This window comes from Dasypus novemcinctus, chromosome 1 (genome assembly GCF_030445035.2).
Source record: "Dasypus novemcinctus isolate mDasNov1 chromosome 1, mDasNov1.1.hap2, whole genome shotgun sequence".
Taxonomy (NCBI): Eukaryota; Metazoa; Chordata; class Mammalia; order Cingulata; family Dasypodidae; genus Dasypus; species Dasypus novemcinctus.
In genome coordinates this window covers 95,237,072-95,264,032 of record NC_080673.1, presented here as the reverse complement: position 1 = coordinate 95,264,032, position 26,961 = coordinate 95,237,072, and the positions used below count along the sequence as shown (strand labels likewise).

At 36.8% G+C, this 26,961-nt stretch overlaps 1 protein-coding gene and 1 non-coding gene across 3 annotated transcripts in view; both read left to right on the top strand.

Annotated features, from left to right (window-relative positions):
* Positions 1 to 26,961, top strand: part of TET2 (tet methylcytosine dioxygenase 2) — a 131,344-nt gene that overhangs the window by 49,802 nt on the left and 54,581 nt on the right. The gene's annotated exons all lie outside the window — the stretch shown is intronic.
* On the top strand, positions 18,934 to 19,094 carry LOC111759922 (U1 spliceosomal RNA). Its single transcript, XR_002793759.2, has one exon. It is a non-coding gene; the product is annotated as a U1 spliceosomal RNA (small nuclear RNA).

The window sequence follows — 26,961 nt, the reverse complement described above, 5'->3', positions numbered from 1 at the left end:
GCAGGTGTGGGTATCAGTTTATGTCCTACAGGTCCAAAATGACCACAGTTGCCCCGGTAGACTTCTGACAGTTTGGTCTGTGCTAGTCGAGTATACCTGCAGTTACCCAGAGAGACTGGTGCAGGTCCTGCCAGCTTTCTCCCTGCTAGAGGTGAAACTGAAGTGTAGGCTAAAGTTGCAGGCTGATGTGGGTGAAAGAAGCCAGTCCCTGCCAATACTGTGACTTTCAATCAGACCCCCTTCCCCTCATGCCAGGGGTTGAAGCCAAAATGGCAGCTCCCAACCTCTTTCTAACTTGGACAGGTTCAAACTTTGGCTGTTCTTAGGGTTATACTTTAGCCAGCAGAATTTACTAAACAGTAGATGAGGTTGGTGCCCAACCATCTCTTCCTTAGCTCCCGAGGTGGCTTGTGCTGCCAGTGCAGTGCTCTACTTACGAATCTTCTGCAGATGAGCAGTCTTCCCCTTCCTTTCTTTCAAGGATGTTGCAGGATGCTCTTCTGGTCTCCTGGAGCCCCCAGACAGATGCTTTAGATAGCTCTGGATGATTATTAACTGCACTCTAGCATGAGCTGACTCTAGGAGCTCCTTACTCTGCTGCCATCTTGCTGGTTGTCCTTTACCTGAATCTTTTAAAGGCATTTATTCACTAAGTTTCACACCATGATGTATTATGGCCTTAAGGATGTTTACAGGGTAGGCTTGATCTTGAAGAAGAAATCTCACTTCCAAATCTTTGGTTACTTTTGCCTCATACCTACTCTTTCTATATCCATTCAGTCACTACCTAATTATCTTTTCACTTAATTCTGATATATTTCCTCCTATTCTTTAACCTGCTCTTTACATTCCTTTCTGTGAACACTGCTGCCTACTAATCAGTAAATGATGTCAAAAGCCTTGTGTCTGATATGAATATATATAATTTTTGACTCCCAATTCATACTTTTAATCAAAATGAGAAAGACGGTTGACTTCAATGGTGGTGTTTTTACTTTATTTTGTATTTGAGTTCTATATTTTATGTTCATGAGACAATTATGTCTTGAGAAACTTTATAATACTATTTCTGAAATCCTTGTTAAATCCTTCTACCCCTTGAGGACTAAAGTGTTCCCTTTAAATTCATTGATTTATCTGAATCATTTAAATGCTTGCAAATCAAGAGTCGAATTTATAAGTATAGCAAGACTGCTAATTATGGATTATTCTAAATAAAGCATAAAGCAGTAGAAGTCCATGTCCAGTTGAATTCGCCATTTGCCATTACAGTTAAGTCTGGTAACATTAACAGGATACCTTCTTCCAAAATCTGGACAACTTCTGCTGTCAAATTTGTGTGACCCTGGAAATTAATGTGTAGTTTGCCAGATAGCTCTTGTCCCATCTTCTTCATAATTCTTGATATATTGTGAACACAGATATATATCCAATGACCTCATTCTCTTAGCTACAAATATACGTAAATATGCCTCTCTGTAGCTACCTCTTTAAGTTTATTTTTTAGAGGATTTGTAGATAAATAACATATTTACTTACTTAATGGGTAGTTAATGCTGAAAATAATATAAAAATAAAACTAATTCTGATTTTCCTAGCTCTTGTACTTTCTGAGAAGCCTTTGTCTTTTGAGAGGGAGGGCGACTGATTCGGAGTGGGGTAGGGAATTGGTGCTCTTCCCAGTACTACATACTACTCTCACAAATCTTTAAGTTCGGTGGTTTTTTAAAATATATTTTTCATAAGCAATTTCATTCTAATTAAAACACAGTCCACATTTTCTTAAAATTGTTCATTGTTCTTGAGCACTTTGGTGGTTGTTTTTCTCTGAAATTCTGTTTTCCTCAAGGGCAGTAATTTATTGACCTGTTCAATGATGTATTTTTCATAACATCATAACTTTACTCAGTAGCCACATTAAGGCTTTGTTTTGTACCTTCTCTGCTTACTTTTCATAGCCGGGCTTTATCCTTCCTTCTCTCCCTCCCTCCCTCCATCTGAAAGTACCACCCCTTTGATTCCATAGTTTTGTAATGAATATCATATTAATGCCACAAAGATTTTATTGTGAAGACATGGAATGGCTGTAATTGCAGGCAAAATGAATATAGTAAATATAAATAATTTCTGAATTAGGGTAGAGAATTACTAAATAAAATTATCAAGTATAATTAGATACCTGGCTAGATATTTGAAAGTGTCCTAAGAAATATTGGAAGCATATGAACTGCCTATCAATTAAAAACGGCCTGATGGATATTTCAGTTTGAATTCTCAGAAGACATGGGCTTCTGTCTTATTCCTTTTTTGATTCCTAGCACTGTATTTGGCACCAGATTGGTAATTAATAAATGTTTGGTGGATAAGCAGTGATTATCTTTGATTTACTGAATCAAAGAGAGTTGCAAAAGTGCTGCTTTCTATATAAGATTCGGGAGAAAAATAAAAGGGTACTCTATGATTATGCTTTAGTAAGTTAAGAAATACTTTCATTTTCATATAGACCACATAAATTCATATTTGGCCTATATACTTTTACCAGAATATACAAAGAACCTAATTGATTTGGAGTGTGGTTTGAAAAGGAAATGGGGAAGTGGTAGGAGAGGGTTTTAAGCTATGGACTTACTGGAAAGTAATCTTATTTCCAATTTTTAAAATATCCTAAACAATACTATAATCAGCTGGGAATTGAATGTGTTTTATGTCAGAGAAAGCCTTTTGTAGTACATCACACTACACAGAAGAAAATGCCTGGTTTTGGGAAACACATCTATCAGAACTCTTAATTATAGTGCTGGTAATGCCAAGCAGCAGGCAATACCAATCAAAATCAGAACCATGATTGAAGGTATTGAGGAAATATTTTAAAGAAGATTTGAGTAAGTTTTGTTTCATTATAATTAGAAATCTACAACCTCTAATAAGGGATTCCCAACTCCTTGCAACAAATTTAGTCTATGTTGCCAAATCATGTGGTATATAATCTATTTAGATAACTAGTCACAGTTTTTCCTTATGATATTTTTTTATCCCTCCCCCTTGTTGCCCACCTGCTGTCTGCTCTTTGCGTCCATTCGCTGCGCCCTCTTCTGTGTTTTTCCTTGTCTCCCTTTTTGCTGCATCACCTTGCTGGTTAGCACTCCACGGTGCTTGTGGACCGGTGGCTCTCTGTGGCATGTGGCAAGCCTGCCTTCACAAGTAGGCCCCAGGACTCGAACCCCGGACCTCCCATATAGTAGACTGGAGCCCAACTGATTGAGCCACAGCCCCCTCCCTCCTTATGGTATTTTAAGCATCTCTCTTCCCCACAAACAAGAATCTTGAGTCCTTCATGTACATCAGGTGATTAATAGGCATTTGAATAAATAGTAGGATTCTATTGCCTAATAATATAGACATGATATATTAGGCATAGAGTTGATAGGAAAAGGTGTTGTCAACTACTCAGAATAATTTCCTAATGGAGAGATCGCTTAGTTTGCCCTTCTTTTTTTTCCTTGTGCTTTGTAAAATTTAAATAACGTGAGTTATATTTTCCTTAGAAAATTGAAATGTAAAAACATTTGGGCTCTAGGTTTAATTACAGGGTAATGATTTGGAATATTTAAAGATTGTATTCCATAGATACATTAAACCTCTTCTTGGTATGATATTTGCACTATAACACTATCTGGCCTATCTAGATTTTCTAATTTACTGCTCTATAGTACATGGTATTTTATTCTTTATTCTTTTTATATTTTATATGTCTATATCACCTCTTTTTACACTAATTGAGTTTCCATGTGTTTTTTTTTTTTTTTAATTTTTTTATTTTTTATTGACTTTGTAATAATATTACATTAAAAATATATATGTGAGGTCCCATTCACCCCCACCCCCCCACCCCCCCCTCTCCCCCCCCCAACAACACTCGTTCCCATCATCATGACACATCCATTGGATTTGGTAAGTACATCTTTGGGCACCTCTGCACCTCATATACATTGGTTCACATCATGGCCCATACTCTCCTCTATTCCATCATGTAGGCCCTGTGAGGATTTACAATGTCCGGTGATTACCTCTGAAGCACCATCCAGGGCAGCTCCATGTCCCGAAGACGCCTCCACCTCTCATCTCTTCCTGCCTTTCCCCATACCCTTTGTCCATTATGTCCACTTTTCCCAATCCAATGCCACCTCTTCTATGTGGACACTGGATTGGTTGTGTCCATTGCACCTTTATGTCAAGAGGAGGCTCAGATTCCATCCATGTGTTTTTAAAATTATTACTGTTTTAGTGGCTTTTCTTTCTAATTTCTATCTACTGTATTCCTTCTTAAACTTATTCTTGGATATTTTTAAGCCTACAGTATATGGATTTTAAAAATTAATGTTTTTGTTATTTTTGTTCATTACTTTTCCCATCTTTGCTTAAATTTGTTTTGTTTTCCTAAATTATTGGGTTGTAATTACAGCTTAAGTCGTTTGTTTTTTATTCTATTTTGTTTTGTTAATAAAAGGTTTTAAGACTCTAGTTGTAACTGGCCTACAGGCAATGCATTTTGAGATATGCTATTACCATTTTTTTTCAAAAATTCTTTCTTTCAAAGTTTTGCTTTTTTGTTTGAGCAGAGTTATTTAGAAAAAGAAAGAAATAAAACTTCCTTTAGCTTGTTCTCCATCTAACTATTGTATCATCTGCAGTATTAATTCTGTTTTAAACCTGTTCTATATTTTGCTTTGAAATTATATTCCCTGCCTCTATTTTCCTTAACTCTACTGGTGCATCTTAATTTCAGTCTATTTTCTGATTTAATCATTCATTTGTCTTAAAGAGTACATTTTAAAAAATTTTCCTTGGCAGGATAAGGCACATGATGTTTAAGATTTATTTTTGGAACACTGAGCAAATCCTTTCTGAAAGTATGCTTTTCTTCCACTATTGAGTATTGTTTATTTTCTTATTTCAATTGAAGATTTTTTTCCCCCATAGGTGCTATATTGGATTTACTTACCGTATCATACAGTCTTTTTTTTTTTTTAATTTCTCTCCCCTTCACCTTCCCCTCCCACCCCCACCCCCCCACCACCCCTGGTCTCCTACACATGGACGGTTGATTTACTTTCCCTCACAAAGGTAGGATAGTCTTAGTCTGTTCAAAACCTTCTCTTAGTAGGACATTTAGAACATTATCACTATAAAACATTTTTCTACTCCTTGAACATATTACTTAAAAGTTTAAAAAAAGATTTGTTTAAAATCTCTCTTTCACTTGTCCTGCCCTTCTAGTCCAGGTAGTCCAGGCTCATAGTTTGGTTGTGTCTGACTTCCTACTTCAGCCCACCCAAATGGATGAGGGTTGCATCCCATTGAGACCCTCTCCCCAGTGATCTCTACCAGTTTATGAAATTGAGTCCTCATGGTTAAAGTGAGCCCCTTCCAAATGGGAAGGTAGATAAGAGAACAATCCTGCTACCCACAGGTGTTCTGTTTGGTGCATCCAGATTAATCGACAGATTCTAAACAAGATCTATATTGCATAGTCCCTCAGGTATGCTGAAGAAAAGAGGAGAGAATTTTGAAAGACAAATGGAGAGTAGCATTCAGTTTGTTTTGGCCATTGCTTAACTTTTAGTGTATATATTAGGGGAACATAAGAAGGAACTGAAATAATTAGTCATGATACCAACTCTGTATTTCTGTAGTTTCAGAGGGGGAAGAGTCCACCTATTAATCCTCTTAAGTTAACCTTTTCTGCTGTGGAAGTAATTATAAATACCTTCTTAGGAATAACAGAATAAAGTTCATGGTGCTAGAAACAAAATTTAATTTGCTTGCTCTTCTGAAGTATTTGAATATTTTCATATGCTTTTTTGTTTAGGTAGGAACTGGTACAAGATAATCCATTTGTGAACAATCTTTGGCTAGCCTTAATCAGGATTCTCCAACATATTCCTCCTACTTACATTTTGAGACCTCTGAAGAATCAGTTTCTCAAATTGGAAAACTCTGGTTTTCTCAATTACTTCTTTTATCATCCAATCATTTTTCTTGCCTTTAAGTGAAATATAATGGACACATGGAGAATTGATTAACTGTTATATGCAACATGTTAAAAAACTAACATATTTTTTAAATTTACCACTTAATCTTTTTTGATTCTTAAATATTTTCCAATCATAGAAAAGTTGCTGAGAAGGCCCAGCTTTGTTCAGTAGTTTATGGGATAAAAAAGAAGAATAAAATAGGATCAGTTGAAGGCACAGTGATAAGTAGGAAATGCTTCCAATTAATTTCAAAGTTTGGAATTAATTTAACATTAATTCTGTTCTTCAGTGTCTTCCTGCTTTTTGACATGGTGACCTGCCATAACAAAGAGGAAACAGCAGGAAACTTGGTACCAATTAAAACCAGTCTCCTTCTACCAAAGAACTGAATTGTCAGCAAATGTGATCTTAAATTCAAATAGTGATAAGTGTTTTAGAGTGAAATGGGAATAAAGGGATAAAGCTATTAAATTTTAACATCTGCTGGAAAACAATCAAAGAACATGCCAGTTTAACCAAATTTGGTATTGTCAACCAAGAAATAACAAATTAAGCTCAAGGCAATAAAGGCATTTATTTGGGGTCTTAGAAATTGCAATTCAGGGAGCACAGCTTCAAACAGTTACCCAAATCATAGCCTATCATGGCATTCCTAAGCAAGGGTTTTTAAAGGAAAAGAGGATTAAACAAGGTGTTTGAGGTTGGGGTATTCAGTTGTTCTTCAGGTTAGATAGTTAACTGAGTTCTTATCTGGATGTCCTTGTGTCCTTAGAGTTTTGAGGAATGTCGTTGCTCAAAGCTTTACATACTTTGGCAGTTTATAATATCTGGCTAAGACCTGTGTAAGAGTAATCTCCAGAATGACCTCCTGACCCATTGTAAATCTCCTTGCCATAGCTACTATATTTTATTTTATTTCTTTTAACAGTATTTAATAAATTACAACTAGATACCTCATATATTCCTCATATGTATGTTATGGTGAGGACCCCTCCAGCAAAACTGAGTAAACTGGGATAAATGCCTGCATGCATTTTGTTTATATATATTCACTTTGATATTCATTTCAGCTTTGTGTTACATAACTAGGGTTATAAGCCAATATAACTAATATATTAATTATACCTCCAAGTTAAGCTTGAGTTTGCTTAGCAGTATACTTAAGTTTGTGTCAGTTTAATAGCATTTCAAGTTTGAATTTGTTCTAGGATGAGTCAAATGTAATGCCACGTTGCTGGATCAAAATGAATCTTCAGCCTTGTCTGGTTGAAATCACCTGTCTTGACTGAGGAGCTCTGACTGAGCCAAGTGCAGAGCCCACCTACTTTGGACCTTGACAGTAAATAGTCAGCTGGAACGACTTCCAAGGCTAGAGATCTAAATACTCTGTACTTATTAATTCAAGCCCCTGGTTTACATGGTTCACTTCTAACAACTTACTTTTGAAATCCATAATGGAAAAAAACAAAACAAAAACCTTCATTAAATTCCATGGGAATAAAATATGGATTCTTACTAATTAAACTACCTATTCAATGACTGTAAGAACATAATTGAAAAAATAATATGTGCTATAATATGTCTTGTCTAGGCAGGATTGAGAAGTCACTGCAAAGAAGCAGGGTTTCAGTCTTTGATTCTTCCTGTCTAGAGAGCATTTTATATACTGTCCAGTGTATGTGCTACATCTGAAGTCTGCACCCGGCTCTTTCTTGAATGTTATGCCTCTATAGTTCAACACATAGATACCTACCAGAAATTAAGTTTTAAATAAATTTTCATCTCTAGCCAAAACTCAGCAATATACCTTAAATAATTGAGAACATTGTCGTTTAGATGCAAAAATTAAATATTAAAATATTACATATAATAAAAAGACTGTCTTAGGATCAGTAATTCACAATGAAATCGAGAGTTTTTTGAGCATTTTAAGTAAAAAATAAAGACAGTCAACAGTAGTTATGGTAAAAGAGGAAGACAAAAAAGAAGGAAGATGAAAAAAAACTATCTGTCCAACCATCAATGGCAGTATTTGGCACACTGTTTCTGTAAGGGTCAGATGGTAAATATTTTTGGCTTTGCAGGCCGTATGGTCTCAGGTACAATTACTCAGCTCTGACACTGTAGTGTAAAAGCAGCCATAGACAATTCTTACGCAAGTGGTTGTGACTACCAGCACTTTTCATTCCTGGTCACTTTGCCACAATGGGAACAGAATAGAAATCGGATGGCACATTTTTCCCATATTTTTGTTATGATTCTTTATGGGTTTAAAACCTATGATTTTACTCTTCTGTAGTTAAGCCATATTCATAGTGGATGTCTTAAAGAAAATTCAGAAATTTAAAACTTACAGCTAGCTATGAAATAACTATTTTAAACAGAAACAAAATTTAGAATTTATTTATAATAATCTGAATATACCAAAATGCTGATATTTTCTTTCTGTAGTTAGCATATAATATTTAGCTACAGATGTTTTACTGGCATTTCAAGTTAGTTTTAGAGCAGAATCTATCAAGAATAATACCTGTTCTATTTTCATTCAACCATCAGGCAATTTTTGAGTACCTCCTGTGTACCTTTTATGGTACTTTGAGGCTTTTATGGAGCCCCCAAAAAATCATGTCCTTAGAGTTAATCCATTCCTATGAATGTGGACCTGTTGTAGATGGGACCTTTTGATTAGGTTACTTCAGTAAAGTGTGACTTGAGGGGGTTCTTAATCCTCTTGCTGGAGTACTTTTTAAATGGGATGAATATGGAGAGACAGACAGAAAACCAGAGGAAGCCAGAAACTGAAACAATGAAACAATGAAAGAGAAGAGAGACCAGCAGACATCTCCATGTGCTTTGCCATATGACAGGGGAGTCCCCAATCACCAGCAGCTGTTCTTTGGGGAAAAAAGCATCACTTGATAAAGCCTTGATTTGGACATATATGGCCTTGGAGCTGTAAGCTTATAAGTTAATAAATCCCCATTGTAAAAGACAACCCATTTCTGACATATTACATTTTGCTAGGCCTTGAGATAGGAGAAGGAAGATAAAAAAGACATGGAACTTGCCCCAAGGGAATTAAGAAATAACCAGAAAAGCAAGACTTGCTAGTGGTAACATGTGGTTCATGAGGGGACTTTCAGGCTCCAAAGTCCAATGTGAAGTCTTGAACTTTCGTCCAATGAGCTATAAATTAAATTTTGAATCCTTCATACTATATTCAAAGTAATTTTTGAGATTTGATTTTTAGTGTTGCGACCTGGGTTGAAAATAAACGTATTTGGGAAGAGGCTTTACACTTCAGTTGCTAACTCAATAATTAGTTTTAATTTTTCCTAGGTGGTGTCTTATCTACCCTTGACAGTACTTTTCCTCTTTATAGAAGTATTGTGTGTAACCCAGTTTTTTTGCTCTTAGTCAGTGGAATTAATTTCATTCTTTCTTCCATAAATTATTATAAATATCTACTTAATTAAAAAGAACAATTGGTAAGTGCTGATTTCAGGATTCCTGTATACCAGTAGGAGAAAATATGCATATACAGAGACATCCATTAATTCAACAGATATTGTTTACTTTCTGTTAGATACTGAGTTAAGTATTGCAGTTATGACTATGACACAATGCACATCTTTTAGCCTGCAAGGAGCTTAAGTCTACTAGATAAGAAAGTAGACAAATACAATACAGTGGGTTGAGAGATATAATGGAAGACATTAGTCTCTTGGAACATCCTGGAGAGCATCTAACACCCACTCCACCCCACCCTGTCTTGGAAGACCCTTCAAGATTTCCCAGAAAAAGAATATACATAGGAGGAATTTCACCTCAGAAAAGAGGTCTAGCCTTTGTACCAACTGGCTTTTGCTGGGCTGGGTGGAGATGGAGTAGTAATTTCTAAATCTTTGAAATTTCTCATGATGGAAATGTCTTAGTTGGCTCCATACCACTCTCTGATAATTTAGGGTGAGATTACTCTAAATGTGGTAATAAGAGATTACCATATTCTTAGGGTGGATGACTGGCCACATCAGAAAGAATAATCAAGTTTCTAGGATGTTGGGGTTTTGAACCATGTGTCGTATCAGCTGGACTAGGAGGGAATGGGACTGGGGATTGAATTGAGCCTCCTGGGCATTGATTCTATCAAGCAGTGCCTATATAAAGAGACGTCAATGAAAACCCTGGACACTAAAGCTTCTGAATGCTTCCCTGATTGTTAATACACAGTGTTGTGCCAGGAGGCTGAAATGTTGACTCCATGGGGAGAGATTTGGAAACTTTGTATTTGAGACTCTCTCAGACCTTACCCTATGCACCTCTTATTTGTATTCTTTTGTTATAATAGAATTAGTTGTTAAGTGCAGTACTTTTTTGAGATCTGAGTTATTTGAGTGAATTATCAAACTTAAGAAGATGATGGAAACTCTGAAATTACAGCTGGTTTATGAAGGGCAGCCTTGTAGAGGGTCAAACCCTTAACTTGTGGAGTCTTACCTAACTCCAGGTAGTTAGAGTCGAAGTATATTGTAGTGGGTGACAGAATTTATTGCAAAGTATCATCTATACTAAGACTTGGAGAGACTAAGGAAAAGTTAATTTGTTCAGAGTGGAAAGGGTAAAGAGGAGAGGAATGGGAAGGTGTATTACAAGCAAAGAGATCAGCATGTGTGAAAGCTCAGGAGAAAGAGAAATGTGATGTGTTAAAGGAACTATAAATTGTAAAATATGAATATGGGTCTAGGGCAAGTGGCATGAGAGCAAAGGTTGAAGAAAAAGCCTGGGCTAGATCCTGAGGGCCTTAGGATTGATCATATTAAGGGGTGTGTTTTTTTTTTTACTGAGAGCTAAGAGTATCTATTGAAGGGTTGTAAATAGAGGAGTGACTGTAGTCAGAATTGGGCTTTAGCATACAGTTTGAAAATGAGCAAGGCTAGAGGCAGGAAGTCAGTTTAGGGGTCTGTGTCAATAATCAAGGCACCAGATGTAAGTATGAGCCATAGGAGTATGAGTGAGGACTTGGATAATTGGTGGATTCCAGTAGTAAGAAGGTAAAATTAATAATACTTGATGATTGGTTAGATATTTCTAAGGGGGAAGAACTAAGTATCCAAAGTTTCTTCTTAAGCACTGGGATAGATGATAGTACCACTCACTCTGATAGAGAATCTACAGGAGAGGATAGGAATACAGGAATGGAGGGAAAGACAATTAATTCAATTTGGGATATGTTAAGTTTGAGGTGCCTGTGGAACATTGAAGGAAAAATGAAAAGCAGACAAATGCAAGTTCTAATTGGGAGAAAGAACTTCCAGGGAAGATGGTACCCCCAAAGTAGGGAACTCAGGGATTCACTCCTCCTCCAGAGACTGTCTGAAACTACTCTTTTGGAACTCTGGTGGCCAGGGGAGCACTGTACAGCATCCAGGGAATGGCAGGACAAAGAGACTGAGAAACCGTGGTAAAACCAAAACAAAGCTATGAACTGGGACTAACAGGCTCTATAGTGGCTGCAGGTGCCCATCCCCCACTCTTGAAGTAAACTGCCTCAGGTCTAGTCCCTGGCTGACAACTGTGAATGGAGAGGGACATAGAAGCCCTCCTCCCCAAAATAGAGTGAGGGGCACAGACACATAATGATGACAGCTTTTGATTAGTGAATTTAGATCCCAGGGCCCCATTTTGAAATGCTGTTTTAACACAGCTCAGACAGGGACTGCTGAGGCCATTGTTTCAAACCTGCCCCTGACAGAGGTGGAGCCAGTAGAGGTTTGAAGACACACACTGCCAGCTAAGGGAACAGTTTTCTGAAGATTGCCATCTGCTGGACAGGCCAGGAAAATGTAGCCTCAAAGAGCGGACAGAAAGGTTTTTTGATACCTTTACTGATCCTCTCCCCAGGCCCTTTGGAACTGGTCTGTTCCCTTTTGTATGTCCCTGGCCCTGTTTTATTTGGGAAATTCTGACTTAGAAAAGTGCTCTCTGGGATGACTCTCCTCCCAGAATTTGCCATCCAATAAAAAAGCAACTAGCAGCAAGGAAAAAAGAATAAAAACCAAAACAACAACAAAAAACAATAACAACAAAAACAAAAAACCACTATAGTGGCAAACAAAACAAAACAGATAAAGATCCCCTAAGAAGAAACAGAAGAAAGGAAGTTTTCTCCTGGGGTAAAACAGTTGGACAAACAGAGCTATCTTTAAAATTATACCATATAATCAGGGCAAGAATCAGATGAGGAAGAGCTGAATAAATCTGATCAGTTAAACACAGGCAATTCTAATGGTCTAGAATAAGTTGAACCAAGTATTAAAGAAGAGCCTTAATGAAAAGCCAATCAACAACAAAACCCTAGGCAAGATAGAGAAACTGACCTTCAGAATAAACTCATGAAGTTAATCAGATGTCTAGACATTGGCAGAAAAAATTACCAAGTCATACTAAGAAACAGGAAGATATGGCCCAGTTAAAGGAACACATTAAACATTAAGAGGAAACACAGAATTTGGAGCAACTAGTCAAGGAGATGGAAAATATGACTAAAAAAATACAGTATATTAAGAAGACCCTGGGTGAACATAGAGAAGAATTTGAAAATATGAAAAGAAATAACAGAATTTATCAGAATGAAAGGCACAACAGAAGATATTAAAAATACACTAGAGGCATACAACAGCAAATTTGAACAGGCAGCAGAAAGAATCAGTGAACTAGAAGATAGTATATTCCAACGTCTTACAGACAACAGGTAGGAGAATGGAAAAAAAAAAATGAGCAGGATCTCAGGAAACTGAATGATAGTATGAAGCCCACAAACATATGTGTCATGGGTATCCCAGAAGGAGAAGAGAAGGGAAAAGGGGCAGAAAGAATATTTGAGGAAATAATGGATGAATATTTCCCAACTCTTATGAAAGTCATAAATATACATGTCCAAGAAGCACAGAGTGCTCCAAACAGAATTAATACTAGTAGACCTACTAATGACAGTGTCAAATGCAAAAGGTAGAGAATCCAGAAAGCAATAGAAAAGTGATTTGTCACATATAAGGGAAACACAGATTAAGTGTCAGGTTCACATCAAAAACCATGGAAGCTGGAAACATATGATATATTTAAGGTACTGAAAGAGAAAAACTGGCAGCCAAGAATTCTTTATCCAGCAAAACTGGCCTTCAGAATTAAAGAGGGAGAAGCAAATGTGGATCAAGCAGTTGGGCACCCACCTATCACATGGGAAGTCCCAGGTTCAGTTCTCAGTGCCCCCTAAAGAAGACAAGCAAGACAGTGAGCTGACGCAACAAGTTGACACAACAAAGAGACACAACCAGGAAACACATTGAGAGACTCAACAAGCAGGAAGCTGAGTTGGCTTAACCATTGGGCACCTCCCTCCCACATGGGAGGTCCTGGGTTTGGTTCCTGGTGCCTCCTAAAAAGAAGACAAACACACCATGAAAGGACACAGCAAGCACAAACAATGGGGGGTGGGTGGGGAATAAATAAAATCTTTTTAAAAAATGAAGAGGAAGGGAGAACAGGTATTGCTCAGTGGTTGAACACCTCCTTCCATGTATGAGGTCTTGGGTTCAATACCTGGTACCTCCTAAAAAAAAAAAAACCTTTAAAATATTCTCAGATAAACAGAAACTGAGACAGTTTGTCAACAAGAGACTCGCCCTGTAAGAAATATTAAAGGGAGTGCTGTTGGTTGAAAAGGAAAAGACAGGAAGGAAAGAGGATTGGAGTGTAGGAAGGATAAAATGATTGATGTAAGTACTGCCTTTACAGTAATAGCATTGAATGTTAGTGAATTAAACTCTCCCTCAAAAGACATAGATTAGCAGAATGGATTTTTTTTTTAAGTGTGATCTATCTATATACTATCTACAAGAGATTCACTTTGGATACAAAGACATAAATAGGTTGAAAATGAAGTTTGGAAGAAAATATTCCACACCAAGAGTAACCAAAAGTGAGCTGGGGTAGCAAAACTAATATTGGACAAAATAGAATTTAAATGCAAAAATGTTATGAGACAAAGAAGGACATTATATGTTAATAAAAGGGTAATTCACCAGAAGAAATAGCAATCATAATATTTATAAACCTAATTTGGGTGCTTCAAAATATATGAGGCAAAACACTGGCAAAATTGAAGAGAGTAATCGATGTGTCTACATTATAGTTGGAAACTTCAGTATACTATTCTCATAGATAGATAGAACATCTAGACAGAATCAATAAGGAAACAAAGAACTTGAATAATAAGATATAGGAAATAGACCTAACATATATACAGAACATTGCACCCCCAAACAGCATGATATATGTTCTTTTCAAGTGCTCCTGGGTCATTCTACAGGATGGACCACAGGTTGGGTCACAAAACAAGTCTAAACAAATTTTAAAAGGTTGAGATTATACAAAGCACTTTCTCTGACCATAATGGAATAAAGGTGGAAATCAGTAACAGATTGAGAACTGGAAAATTCACAAATATATGGAGGTTAAACAACATACTTTTAAGTGTGACAGAAAAGAAATTGCAAAAGAAATCAGTAAATATCTCTAGATGAATGAAAACAAGAACACAGTGAAGTTTGAGGACATTGTGTTGAGTGAAATAAACCAGACACAAAAGGACAAATATTGTATGTTCTTACTAATATGAACTAATTATAATAAGCAAACTCATAGAGTTAGAATCTAAAATATAGATTACCAGAAGATAGAATGAAGGTAGAGAATAGGGAGCTAATGCTTAATTTGTGCAGAATTTCTATTTAGGTTGATGGTAAATGTTTGAAAATGGATAGAGGTGATGATGGCACATTATTGTGAGTATGATTAGCTGTGCCGAAATGTTTGTGAATGTGGTTGAAAGTGGAAGTTTTGGGTCAAGTATATTACTAGAAGGAAAGCTAGAGGGTAAAACATGGGACTGATAACACAGTGAACCCTGTGGTCGATGATAACTGTGGTTAATAGTACAAATCTAAGTGTGTTCTTTCATGAGCTGTAACTAATGTGTGTCACTATTACAAGGTGTTAATAATAGGGTGGTATATGGGAAAAATTATACCTAATACAAACCATGGACTATAGTTAACAGCAATATTTGAATATTCTTTCATAAAATTGTAACAAAGGTACCACACCAATGCAAATGTCAACAATAGGGTGATAAATGGGAAAGTTACTTGACTTTTATTGTAAACCTACAACTTCTCTAATTAAAAAAAAAATACAATAATTTTTTTTAAAACCCATTATGCTAAGTGAAAGAATCCACACAGAAAGTACTATATGTGACATGATTCCATTTGTATAAAATGTAAATATAAATAAACCTATAGAGACAATTAGATTAGTGATTGTGTAGGGCTGGGGAAGGATAGAAGGATTGAGAGGTGACTGCTAAGGGTTAGGGATTTTCTCTTTTTGTAGTAATGAAAATGTTCTAAAATTGCTTGTGACAATGAATACACAACTCTGTGAGTAAACTAAAAGCAAGTGATTGTACACCTTGAATGGATTGTATGGTATGTGAATATATCTCAATAAAATGGCTAAAAAATTCTAATCAGAAACTGTTCTCAGGACTAATATTAGAGATCTGCGATTGATCAGCTTACTTGTTCATGGGAGCAAAATAGGTCATCAAGCAAATGGTTCTCTCACAACCTCTCTGGGTATCTCTTGGAATATCTTACTGACTTGTACCCTCTTTGCAACGTCTAAAGTCTAGAGTTTTCCAGGCCCTGAACTGTCCTTACTCATGAAATGATGTCATCAGGTTTTTTGGCTTTAAGTAACATTGATGACCTGATGACAAAGTTATTTCCAGCTTAGACCTCTTACCTGAATTCTTGTCTTTTATATCCAACTGCCTGCTGCATATATAATATACATCTCAAACTTGCTTGTTTAAACTAGAACTTATAAGTTTCCCCACCAATCATGATTTTACTCCCCATTCACTGTTCTCAGTAAATGGCACTATTTTCTACCCTATGGCTCAAGTGAAAAAATCCAGGTTTTTTTCTTTCTTTCCTTTCATTCATTCTCCCACATCCAATTCATTACCAAGTTGTATTGTACCAAATTGTACTACCAAAATAGATCTAAATCCATACACTTCTCTCCATCTCCACTGCTATCACTCTAGTCCAGGCATCACATTCTCTCTTGGATTACTACATTTTCTCAGCTTCTTACATCTACTCTTGATACCTTCAGTTCATTCTCCATATAACTACCAGAGTGATCTTTTAAAAGGTCCAAATCAGAGCATGTTACCACTGTATATATAATGCTCTGATGACTTCCTGTTGAATTTAACATAGTAATCCAAACACTTCACCTTTACCTCTCCTTTACATATCTTAAATCACTACCTCTCTCTCTGGAAACCAACCAGACCTGTTTCTCTGTTCCTCAGATATGCCAAGCCTATTTATGCTTCAGTGCTTTTGTACTTTCTGTTCCCTCTGACTAGAACATTCTTTCCCCAGCTTATCCTATCACTGACTTTTTGGTTCAGCCCATATGGATGTCAACTCTTCAGTCTTTCCTTGACTGCTCTAGTAAATAGTCTTGTTTCTGTCCCTCACCCAGTTTTATTTCCTTCATAGCATTTCTTAATCTGAAATTGTCTTTTTTGTTTACTTATTCGTTTGAATAAAATGCACTCATGAAGGAACCCAGACTATCCTGTTCACCTGATATATACCTAGTACTCAGAGCAGTGCCTTGAATAGTTACCTATTGAATAGAATGAATAAATCAATGAATGTTGAGAAGAAAAGGATCTAGGCCAGACCTCTGAAGAAATCAACATTTAAGGAATAAGCAGAGGAAGGAGAGCTTGATGGGGCACTAAGATGTCATAAGAGATAGAAGAAACCCACAAGTAAGCTGTAATTGGAGTGAGTGCCCTAATAAAAGTCCAAACAAAGGAAAGGAAAGTCCAGAGGAAGAGGTGGCCAACCCTTCTAGCTGAAGGTGAGGAGGAAAGAATTTACGGAATAGGTGAAGTTTTAACTGAACCTTGGAAAGTGGGTGAGGATCTCAGTGGATGAGCCCAAGATGTGGGGAAACAAGGGAGAAATCCTGAAAGGAGGAGTGACTGGAGGCCCAGAAAGCATAAGACTTGTTTGGGTATTTGAGAGTCATCCCTTGTTGTTTACATCTCTTAGAGTCATGCTTTCAGTGTTAGTGTTATCACAAGATGGGAAAACAAAAACTCTATCAGGATGAAAAAGTGGAAGAATGATGACTTAAATGCTCTGATTAGTGCCTACATACTTACTGCAACTTAGGTATTGAAATTCTGTACCTGTACCTTGTGTTCTCCTGCAAATACTGTTTTATGCCAGTGATGGTATGAAGTGTGAACAAGCAAGGTGAGAGCAGAAAAAGAAACTTTTAACTTCAGTTATTCCCATTGTAGTCTCAAGGGAAATTGCAGTTAATGATAAAATAACTATTCCTATGTCTGTACTTTATCTTCCTGAAGCTTCAGAAACTTCAAAACGTTTGAACCATGTAGTTTCCATCCAGTCTGAGGATTGACAAGTTCAGTTTACCCACAATTGTAATGAAGAGTGCCCTCTCCTCATTTTCTTATTGTTCTTCTCTGTTAAATATCTGTACAGGTCACATGATGTACCTTTCAGATTAATCAGTCTTTCAGATATTTAGCATTAAATCAATAAGCTTATGCTTGTTTTGGGAGTTTAATCATGTTTCTTATGTATTCAATAACAAATGCAAATAAAATTGGTAACTTAGAATTTTATGATGGATTGTTTACTTGGGTGTAATAAGTGATTTCATTTTTATTAACTTCTCCCTGTTTCCTAATATGTGTCTGTGTGCACATCTGTATGTGTGTGTGTGTGTGTGTGTGTCTGTTTTTAACCAGAGTAAAATTATTCATTTCTGGGGAAGCAGACTTGGCCCAGTGGTTAGGGTGTCCGTCTACCATATGGGAGGTCCATAGTTAAAACCCCGGGCCTCCTTGACCCATGTGGAGCTGGCCCATGTGCAGTGCTGATGCATGCAAGGAATGCCGTGCCACGCAGGGGTGTCCGCCACGTAGGGGAGCCCCACGTGCAAGGAATGCGCCCTGTAAGGAGAGCTGCCCAGTGCGAAAGAAAGTGCAGCCTGCCCAGGAATAGCGCAGTACACAGAGAGAGCTGACACACAAAATGACGCAACAAAAAGAAACATGATTCCTGTGCCACTGACTACAGAAGCGAACAAAGAAGAAGATGCAGCAAATAGACACAGAGAACAGACAACTGGGGTGGGGAGGCGGGGAAGGGGAGAGAAATAAATAAGTAAATACGTCTTAAAAAAAATTATTCATTTCTGCAAACTGAATCAAGTTTAGGAGGCCAAGATTTTTAGAAATCCAGATTGCATATGGCTGGTCTGTATTTTCTAGTGCTGTTCTTTCTAGCTTAAATGACATTAAAAATTGAAATAATGATATTAGTGTCTTTCGATTTCCTATCCTTCCATTATTTTTAAGGAAAAACAAGTTTCAGTTCTCCACCACTTCCACCTCCAAAGGACTCCATGGAAATTTTATTTTACAAATCCATCTATTTTTTTTTTAACCACATAGACCTGTTTTGCTAGTTGAAGTGTAAATCTTCACTCCTGAGTCCTTCTGCAGTACATGAAATGTACTGCAGTAGTATGGAGTAATCCACAGCAACTATTGTTTTAGGACTAGAGCCCAGTACCTATAAACATACTGAAATAGACCGCTGAAGTCTGACAAATCTAGTTTTACTTGGTTATTGTAAAGTCATAAGGTAGAATTTAGGAAGATTCCCGAAGGACATGAGGTGAAATTTAGGAAACTTTTAAAGTATATTCAAAAGATACCTAGTAGGGCAGATACCATGATTATGGAGGTAGTTTTCCTAGGGTTAGGCTTATTTTTCACATGAGATATGCTAACCCTTACAATTACTCCATTTGAAGGGATCTCAACTGCATAATTTGTGCTAGTGGGGGATTCTGTTCCCACTTCCCCTTGGTGTGTGTGTGTGTACTTTTTATTTTCCCATCAAAAGAGGCAAAACTGCCCTTCACGGTGGTAGAGTGAGAAGCCTCAGGGCTCCATCTCCCCAACAGAAGCTTTGGACAACCTACAAGAAATGACAGAAACATCTTTCTCAAAGCTCCAGAAAACAGTTAAAGGATTGCAATAACAGGGCAAGCACCAACCAAGAGAAAGACCACTTAAAAGTTGTAGGCTGTTTTGGCATCCTGGCTGGCCCATCCCCCAGCCCCTTACCAGTTTGGTGCAGAGCCTGCCTGAACTCCCAGTACAGATCCATGGTCATGTTCCTAAGGGAGCCTCATGCACATACTGGGAGCTTGTATGTCTGACTCATTCTGTCTCATGGAAGCCTGAGGGACTGAATCAGTCACTCATCAAGGGTTCTCTACCCCAGAACTTAACCTGCATTGAGAAGGCTGTTGCTAGCTCTCCTGCGAGTACTGTGAGAGAGCACTTGCCTGGGGCAAGGGATTACTCTCTGTAGGACATACAGTACAGTACCCAGGAAAAGGAGGAAACTGTTTCCTAGAGAAGAGGGAACATTCATATCTGAATTCCTGGGGCCAGACATGCAAGCCCAAGATAAGAAGCTTTATGAAAGCATGCTCAGAATGGATCAGGGAGGGCCCTACACTTTAGCTAAAGCTATTCTCTAAATATGTTGCATGGATAAGCCCTGAAGGAGTATACTCCTACTGGTCAGTCTGCAAAGACTGGGAAAGGTATGTACTTTTTCACTTTTTCTTCTCTCATCTATTTATTTTATTAACTCCTAGCATTCAATAAAAATTTTCATAAGTTTTTATGATACAAGCTAGCTGGATACAAGCGTAAGGAACAGCTACCTTTGAGTCTAAATTGCAGTAATAGCACATTTAAATGTCCAGGCTTCAAAAAAATATTACAAAACGTATGAATAAACAGTAAGCAATAGCCAAGGCAAAGGAGAAGATTAATGTATTAGAGAAACCATCAATTAAGAGGACCAGACCTGGCACATGCCAGGCAAAACTTTAAAAAATTAAAGAATAAAAAGGTCTTAATTATCCTCAAAGAACTAAAGGAAAACATGGACAAAGAACTAAAGGAAATAAAAAAAATGATAGATGAGCAAAAAAAAAATCAATAGAGAAATGGAAATTATGAAAAGCAACCAAACAGAGCTGAAGACCACAGGAACAGAAATTGAAAATTTCTTAGAGGGCTTCAGTAGCACATTGAAGAATTAATCAGCGAACTTGAAGATAAGACCACTGATATTATCCAATCTGAGCAGAAAGAGGAAAGAGTGAAGAAAAGTCATCAGAGCCTGCAGAACCTGTGTAGCACCAAGTAGACCAATATATGCATTGTGAGAGTCCCTGAAGGAGAAGAAAGAGAATATTCAACAAAATAATGGCTGAAAAAAACCCAAATTTGGCAGAAGATGTAAATGTACACATCCAAGATACTCAGTGAATTCTGAACAGGATGAATCCCAATAGACCTACACTATTCCCTATTATAATCAAACTGTTGAACACAAAGATAAAGAGAGAATTTTAAAAGCTACAAGAAAGAATCACATGAAGGAAGCTTCAGTAAGATTAAGTGCCAGAAAATGAATGTGGCTCAAGCAGTTGGGCTCCCATTTACCATATAGGAGGTCCAGAGTTCGATGCCCATGGCCTCCTGATGAAGGCAAGCTGGCCAGTGCAGTGAGCTGGCCCATGTGGTGTGCTGGCCCGTGCAGAAGTGCCAGCCACCCTGTGCAGGAGTGCTGCCCTATACAGGAGCACCAGCTGATGTGGAGAGCTGGCTCAGCAAGATGATGCAACAAAGAGAGACACAGAGGAGAGACAGTAAGAACTGTAGCAGAACAGAGAGCTGAGGTGGTACAAGAGAATGATCGCCTCTCTTCCACTCCGGAAGGTCCCAGGATCAGTTCCCAGAGCTGCCTAATGAGAATATAAGCAGACACAGAAGAACACACAGTGAATGGACACAGAAAGCAGACAACAGCAGGGGTGGGAGGTGGGGGGGAGGGTAGAGGGGGTGAAAAATAAATAAATCTTAAAAAAAAAAAGATTTAGTGCCATTTTCTCTTTAGAAACCACAGTGGCAAGAAGGCAGTAGGATGACATATTTAAAGTGCTGAAAGCTAATTTGCCAACCAAGAATTCTATATCTGGAAAAAATGTGTTTCAAAACTGAAGGATGAGAGAAAGATTAAGACTCTCCCAGATAAGCAAGAGCTGAGGACCTTTGTCCCCACTAGAACTGCCCTACAAGCAAAGGAGAATACACAATAGATCGAGGCTGCAGGAAATAAAGATCTCCAGTAAGAGTTAACAACATGGGTAAATATAAACACCAATACTATTGTATTTTTGTTTTTTAACTCTACTTTTAAAAGGCAAATGCATAAAATGTAAATGATAAGTCATTGGTTTGGGACTCATTATGTATAAATACGTAATTTGTGACAACAACATAAAGGTGGGGGGGACAGAGGGGAATAGGGACATAGTTTATGCTATTTAAGTTCAGTTGGCTTTAAAGCAAATGAGATTGCTGTATATTGAAGATGTTAAATTTAAGCCTCATAGTAACTACAAAGAAAATACCAGAAAGTATGCAACTCATAGAGATAGAAAGTAGTGTTTAGGTTACCAGGCATAGGGGGCAGGGGGAATGGGTAGTTAATGCAGAATGTGTATAAGGTTTCTCTTTGGGGTAAAGAGAAAGTTCTAATAATGGATGCTGTTGAGGATGTGAAACATTGTGAATGTGATTAATCCCACCAAATGGTATCCTTGGAAGGGGTTGGGATGGAAAGATTTATGTTATATAAATTTTTCTACAATTTAAAAAATGTAAGAGTAGAAAGTAAAGAGATAAATGCAGTTTATGACCCTAGATGGGACTTAAGAATAGAAGAGAAAAGGCTCAAAAGGACATTATTGGGGTGAAAGAAAAAATTGTAATACAGAATATAACAATATAAGCTTTATATCAATTTAACATTTCATGAACTTGATAGCTGCACTTAAGGTGGATACATAAGTGAATATCATTGGTGTTAGGAAATTTACGTGGAAATATGTATTCAAGGAATATGATATGGTCAACTGAATTTTAAATTGTTCATAGATAGATTGAAAGGACAATGATATGGCAAAGGTGGTAAGATGTTAAAAATTGATGCATCTGAGCAAAAGGAGGGAGTGTGTTTTGGAACTCTCTTTGTGGGGTTTGTATTATTTTTGCAACTGACTTGTCAATTTAAAACTCTTTCAAACTAAAATGTTTAGAAATTTTTCAACTGAGTAGCATTTAAATTGAAAATAATGCATTATTTCAATATCTCTCTGTAGTTTTATGATCACTTGCCAGACCATGAAACACAGGTTTTAGAAAATTAATGAGTCTTTTAAACTTTGTGACATTTGACTTATATGTATTCTTGAAAAGCCTGCATTTCTTATTCAACATATTGTAATTTCAATTATTTAAAACTTATTTAGGGGATACTTTATTTTTTTTAGCTTTATTTTTAAGGAAGTTTTAAATTACAGAAAAGTTACATCAAAATTATAGGGGGCTTCCATATGCCCCACACCTTCCCCCTCTCACATTTTCCACTATTAATAGCATCTTATATTAGTATGGTACATTTGTTACAATTGATGAACAAATATTGAAGCAGTGCTTCTGTATTATCAGCCGAAAGGTGCTGATGCAAATATCAGAAATCTGCTGACTGTTGTAAAGGGTATTTATTTGGGGTAGGAGCTTACAGGTACTAGGCCATAAACCATAAATTACTTCCCTCACCAAAGTCTATTTTCACATGTGGAGCAAGATGGCTGCCGACAGCTATGAGGGTTCAGCCTCCTGGGTTCCTCCCTTCCAGGGTCTTGCTTCTCTCTGGTTTCAAGGTTCCTTTCTTTCCAGAGCTTGCTTCTTCCTGGGCTCAGGGTTCCTCTCTTCCTGAGGCTTGCTTCTCTTTCCTCTGTGAACATATATCCCAGGGTTCCAGCTTAAAGCTTCAGCATCAAACTCCAACATCAAAAACCCTCTACGCTGTCCTTTGCCATGCCTTTTATCTGTGAGTCCCCACGTCACCCCTTGGTAGGTGGGGACTAAACGCCCTAATGACATGACCCAATCAAAACCCCAGTCATAACTCAATCACACCCAAGTACAGACCAGATTACAAACATAATCCAATATCTATTTTTGGAATTCTTAACCATATCAAACTGCTGCAACTACTAACCATAGTCTATAGTTTACATTATGGCTTACATTTTGCACTAAACAATTTTATAGATTTTGACAAAATGTGTAAAGACCTATATCCATCGTTGCAGTATCATGCAGAACAATTCCAATGCCCCAAAAATGTCCCATGTTCCACCTATTCTTCCCTCCCCCTCCATTCAGAACCTCTGGTAACCACTATCTTCACATCAATGTTACAACTTCTCCCATTACTACAATAATAATGTTTACTTTGGTCCATGGTTGCATTTCCCTCTAATGTTTGTTCATTCCTCAATCTTGATGACTTTGGGCTTGCGATGCCTGCTCTGCTTCAGATTAAGAGGTGGCTTAGGTCTTACAGGACAGGTGAAAGGAACTGTCTTACTTGAAGTTGGAGATACTCTGTTTTTCTGAATGGGCATTTTCCATCATCATCTTTTGTTAGTTGTGCTGGATGAGTCTGATGAACTGGAGAATAGGTATTGGCTACAACTCTGCTGAGATTCAGGGCTCATCTGGCATAGGACCAAAAATTTAAGACTCTGGGACACATATTTAACAGGTATGGGGGTATAGTGCTAATTACAGGTTCAAATAAAAGGGGTTGAAGAATCATATGTAGGGAAATAAATGAGTCTAACTGGTACATTATATACCAAGATAAGGCCCACTAACAGGGTGCTAGTTTCCTGGGGTTGTGTGCCTTGCCTATAGTGTCCAGGTGTCTTTAGAGCCCTCCGGAAGACCCCTGTTTGAGGCTTTGTTTACTGTTGGAGTTAGTGAGATTCTAGGAAGTCCTTTAAATGTTTATAAGAGTGGTAGCTGTGTGGAAGACCTCCAAAGCTGGAAATGCCAGAGTGGGCTCTGAGGAAAGATTTAGTTTCACAAGTATTTTGAATGAAGAAATAGAAAGCAATACCACACTTTCCCAGCATTGCTTAAATAATGTCATTTTAAGCATCATCTCAAAGCATTAACTGCAGTTAAGATGAAACCAAGCAGTTTTCTTTTTTTCTTGACTTCAGTGATTTCACCATCTTTCATGCTGCATCTGGCCACAAAAGAGAAATTTAAATATGGGAAAAGTTTGCTTTGAATTTTAGGAAACTGAAAGAAGACAGGAATGCCAACTCAGTTCTGGGATTCTAACCCATAACCTCTTTCAGCAGACCAATGTTGAATTTTTATGCAATACCATAAATGGGTGGCCTGAGTAACATTTTAACTATAAGTCAATACCTTTGACTAGAAATGTCTGACAATTCAGAGTTCTTTTTCTGTATGTGTGGCTGAAGTAACATTCCCATTAGGAATCCAACCAGCTTTTCTTTACCCTTTGTTCTCCCCATATGGTAGTTAACTGTGACTTCAATGCCTTAAATAAAATAAATTTAGCTTCAGTGTATTTTATGATCTTTATTACTTATTATGGGTTTAAAAGACAGTATAAAACATTTCCACACTGTAAATATTAGAGTTAGTGGATTTGTAGTTGGTTAGATTTTCCAGGAGAAGTAGAGGAGAATAGAATAGAAATTAATATTTTAAGACCAAAAGCTAAAGCAAAATATGTTTAAAATGCATTTAATTTACTGCAATTCTATGCAACAGGTGGGGGTGAAAGGAAAGCTTGTAATGAATTTTAGTCAAAATTGTTTCATGGACCAAATGCAATGAATGTCTCATGATGATGGAGGAGAATGTTGCTATGGGGGAAGGAGTGGGGTGAGGGGGTGGGGGGTATATGGGGGACCTCATATTTTTTTAATATAATATTAAAAAAATGAATAAAGACAAAAAAAATTTTTAAATTCCATTGAAATGAAAAAAAATGTTTCATTAAAATATTGGTGCTTCTGGTTATTACAGTTCTGTAACCTTTATGAATTAATCTGAGGGTTTTTTTCTTCATCCTAATTTTATTTTACCTAGTGGGCTTATTTTATGCTGCCATATTTATAAAACAGCAATTAAAATCAGAGTTCTTATACCCACTGAAAGATAAGAAAGAAGGAGAAAAAAGGAATCTACAACTTTTTTGGAAATGGTGATGTTTTAAATATACACCATGTTAGATTTACATTGTACATATTGTATTTAAATATAATTGGAGTGTAGAAGTAATGCATTGCCATAGGTTAAGGGAGAAGGTTTATATAAAACTTTCTAGTAATTTTTTTTCTCTAGTTCTATAAAAGTTACCTAAATTTGGATCATTCACTCATCTATTAATTTGAAGCTATTTTCAAACAAAAAGCTTACTCATCTTTTAGGATTTTGGTTGTAGTCATGATAACATATGTCTAGCTTATTTGTTGGGAAAACTCTTGGTTGAATCAATCTCAAATGCATTATTCAGTGTGATGTGAATTCATGATATACACTAAATAATGCTATGGTTACATGGAAATTGTTTTGCAGGTGGTTAAGTCTTATTTTGAATTCAAATGCTATTTTTAATAGAGATACAGGTGTTAAGTATGGTAATTTTTTTTGTTTTTCCTGAATACTTAGATTTGAATAGTTTATAATCCTTTCTTTTCATGCTTTTCTTCTTCTTCTTGTTGTTCCCAGGGTGTCCTGTGAAATATATACTGTACTGTTTTAAAGAAACACATTACCCTGATTAGACATGTAAAGAGACTTTTCTCTTAACTTCAAAGATATAACTTATAATGGTCTATTTAGCTCATACTGAATAATTTAAATTTCTCTGTATTTGGTCAGAGTGCAGATTTAGACAGAGTAGTTTGATATAAATAAAATTTCTGCTGGGAATTTGAATTTTACAGTTTGTTTTCATTTCATCTTTAAAATTATGCTTTAGGGTTGTTTTATATTACATTCAGCACTGGTGCTGAAGAGTGTATCCCATCTAATCTCTGGCATATAAGGAAGGATCTAGAAGAAAACAGATTGTGTGGCCAGTTTTCAAAAGTTTGATATTGTTCATTTCATGGCTGATGAGCTATTTAATTCAGAATTCTTCCTCTTTAATACATAAGCATACTGACGTTTCTGTTTTCTCTCTGCTCTAATCTAAACAGTGATAATTTAGAAAATAATTATAAAAAGCTAAGCTTCTGTTCCTATTTTGCTTATTCAATAATACCCTTGTTAATAACCTTCTTCATATTGCTGCATTTTCTCAACTCTGATCTGATCTTCTTTCTATTGTTTATACTTATTATATAAAAACTTATCTAATATCAAACCTCATGTTTTTATAATATTTTTTTGATCTGGGATTGGAACGTTAGGGGTGGTTTCTTGATTGGGCAAGTGGGAATGTAGAGATCAGGTTTAATATTAAAGCTAAGATCTTATTTGTCTCTAACAGTAAAATATGCATGTGTGATGGAAACCACTTTTTTTTTTAAAAGATTTATTTATTTATTTATTTCTCTCCCCTCCCCCCCTGCCCCGCCCTGGTTGTCTGCTCTCTGTGTCTTATTTGCTGCATCCTCTTTGTCCACTTCTGTTGTTGTCAGCAGCACAGGAATCTGTGTTTCTTTTTGTTGCATCATCTTGTTGTATCAGCTCTCTGTGTGTACAGCGCCATTCTTAGGCAGGCTGTACTTTCTTTCATGC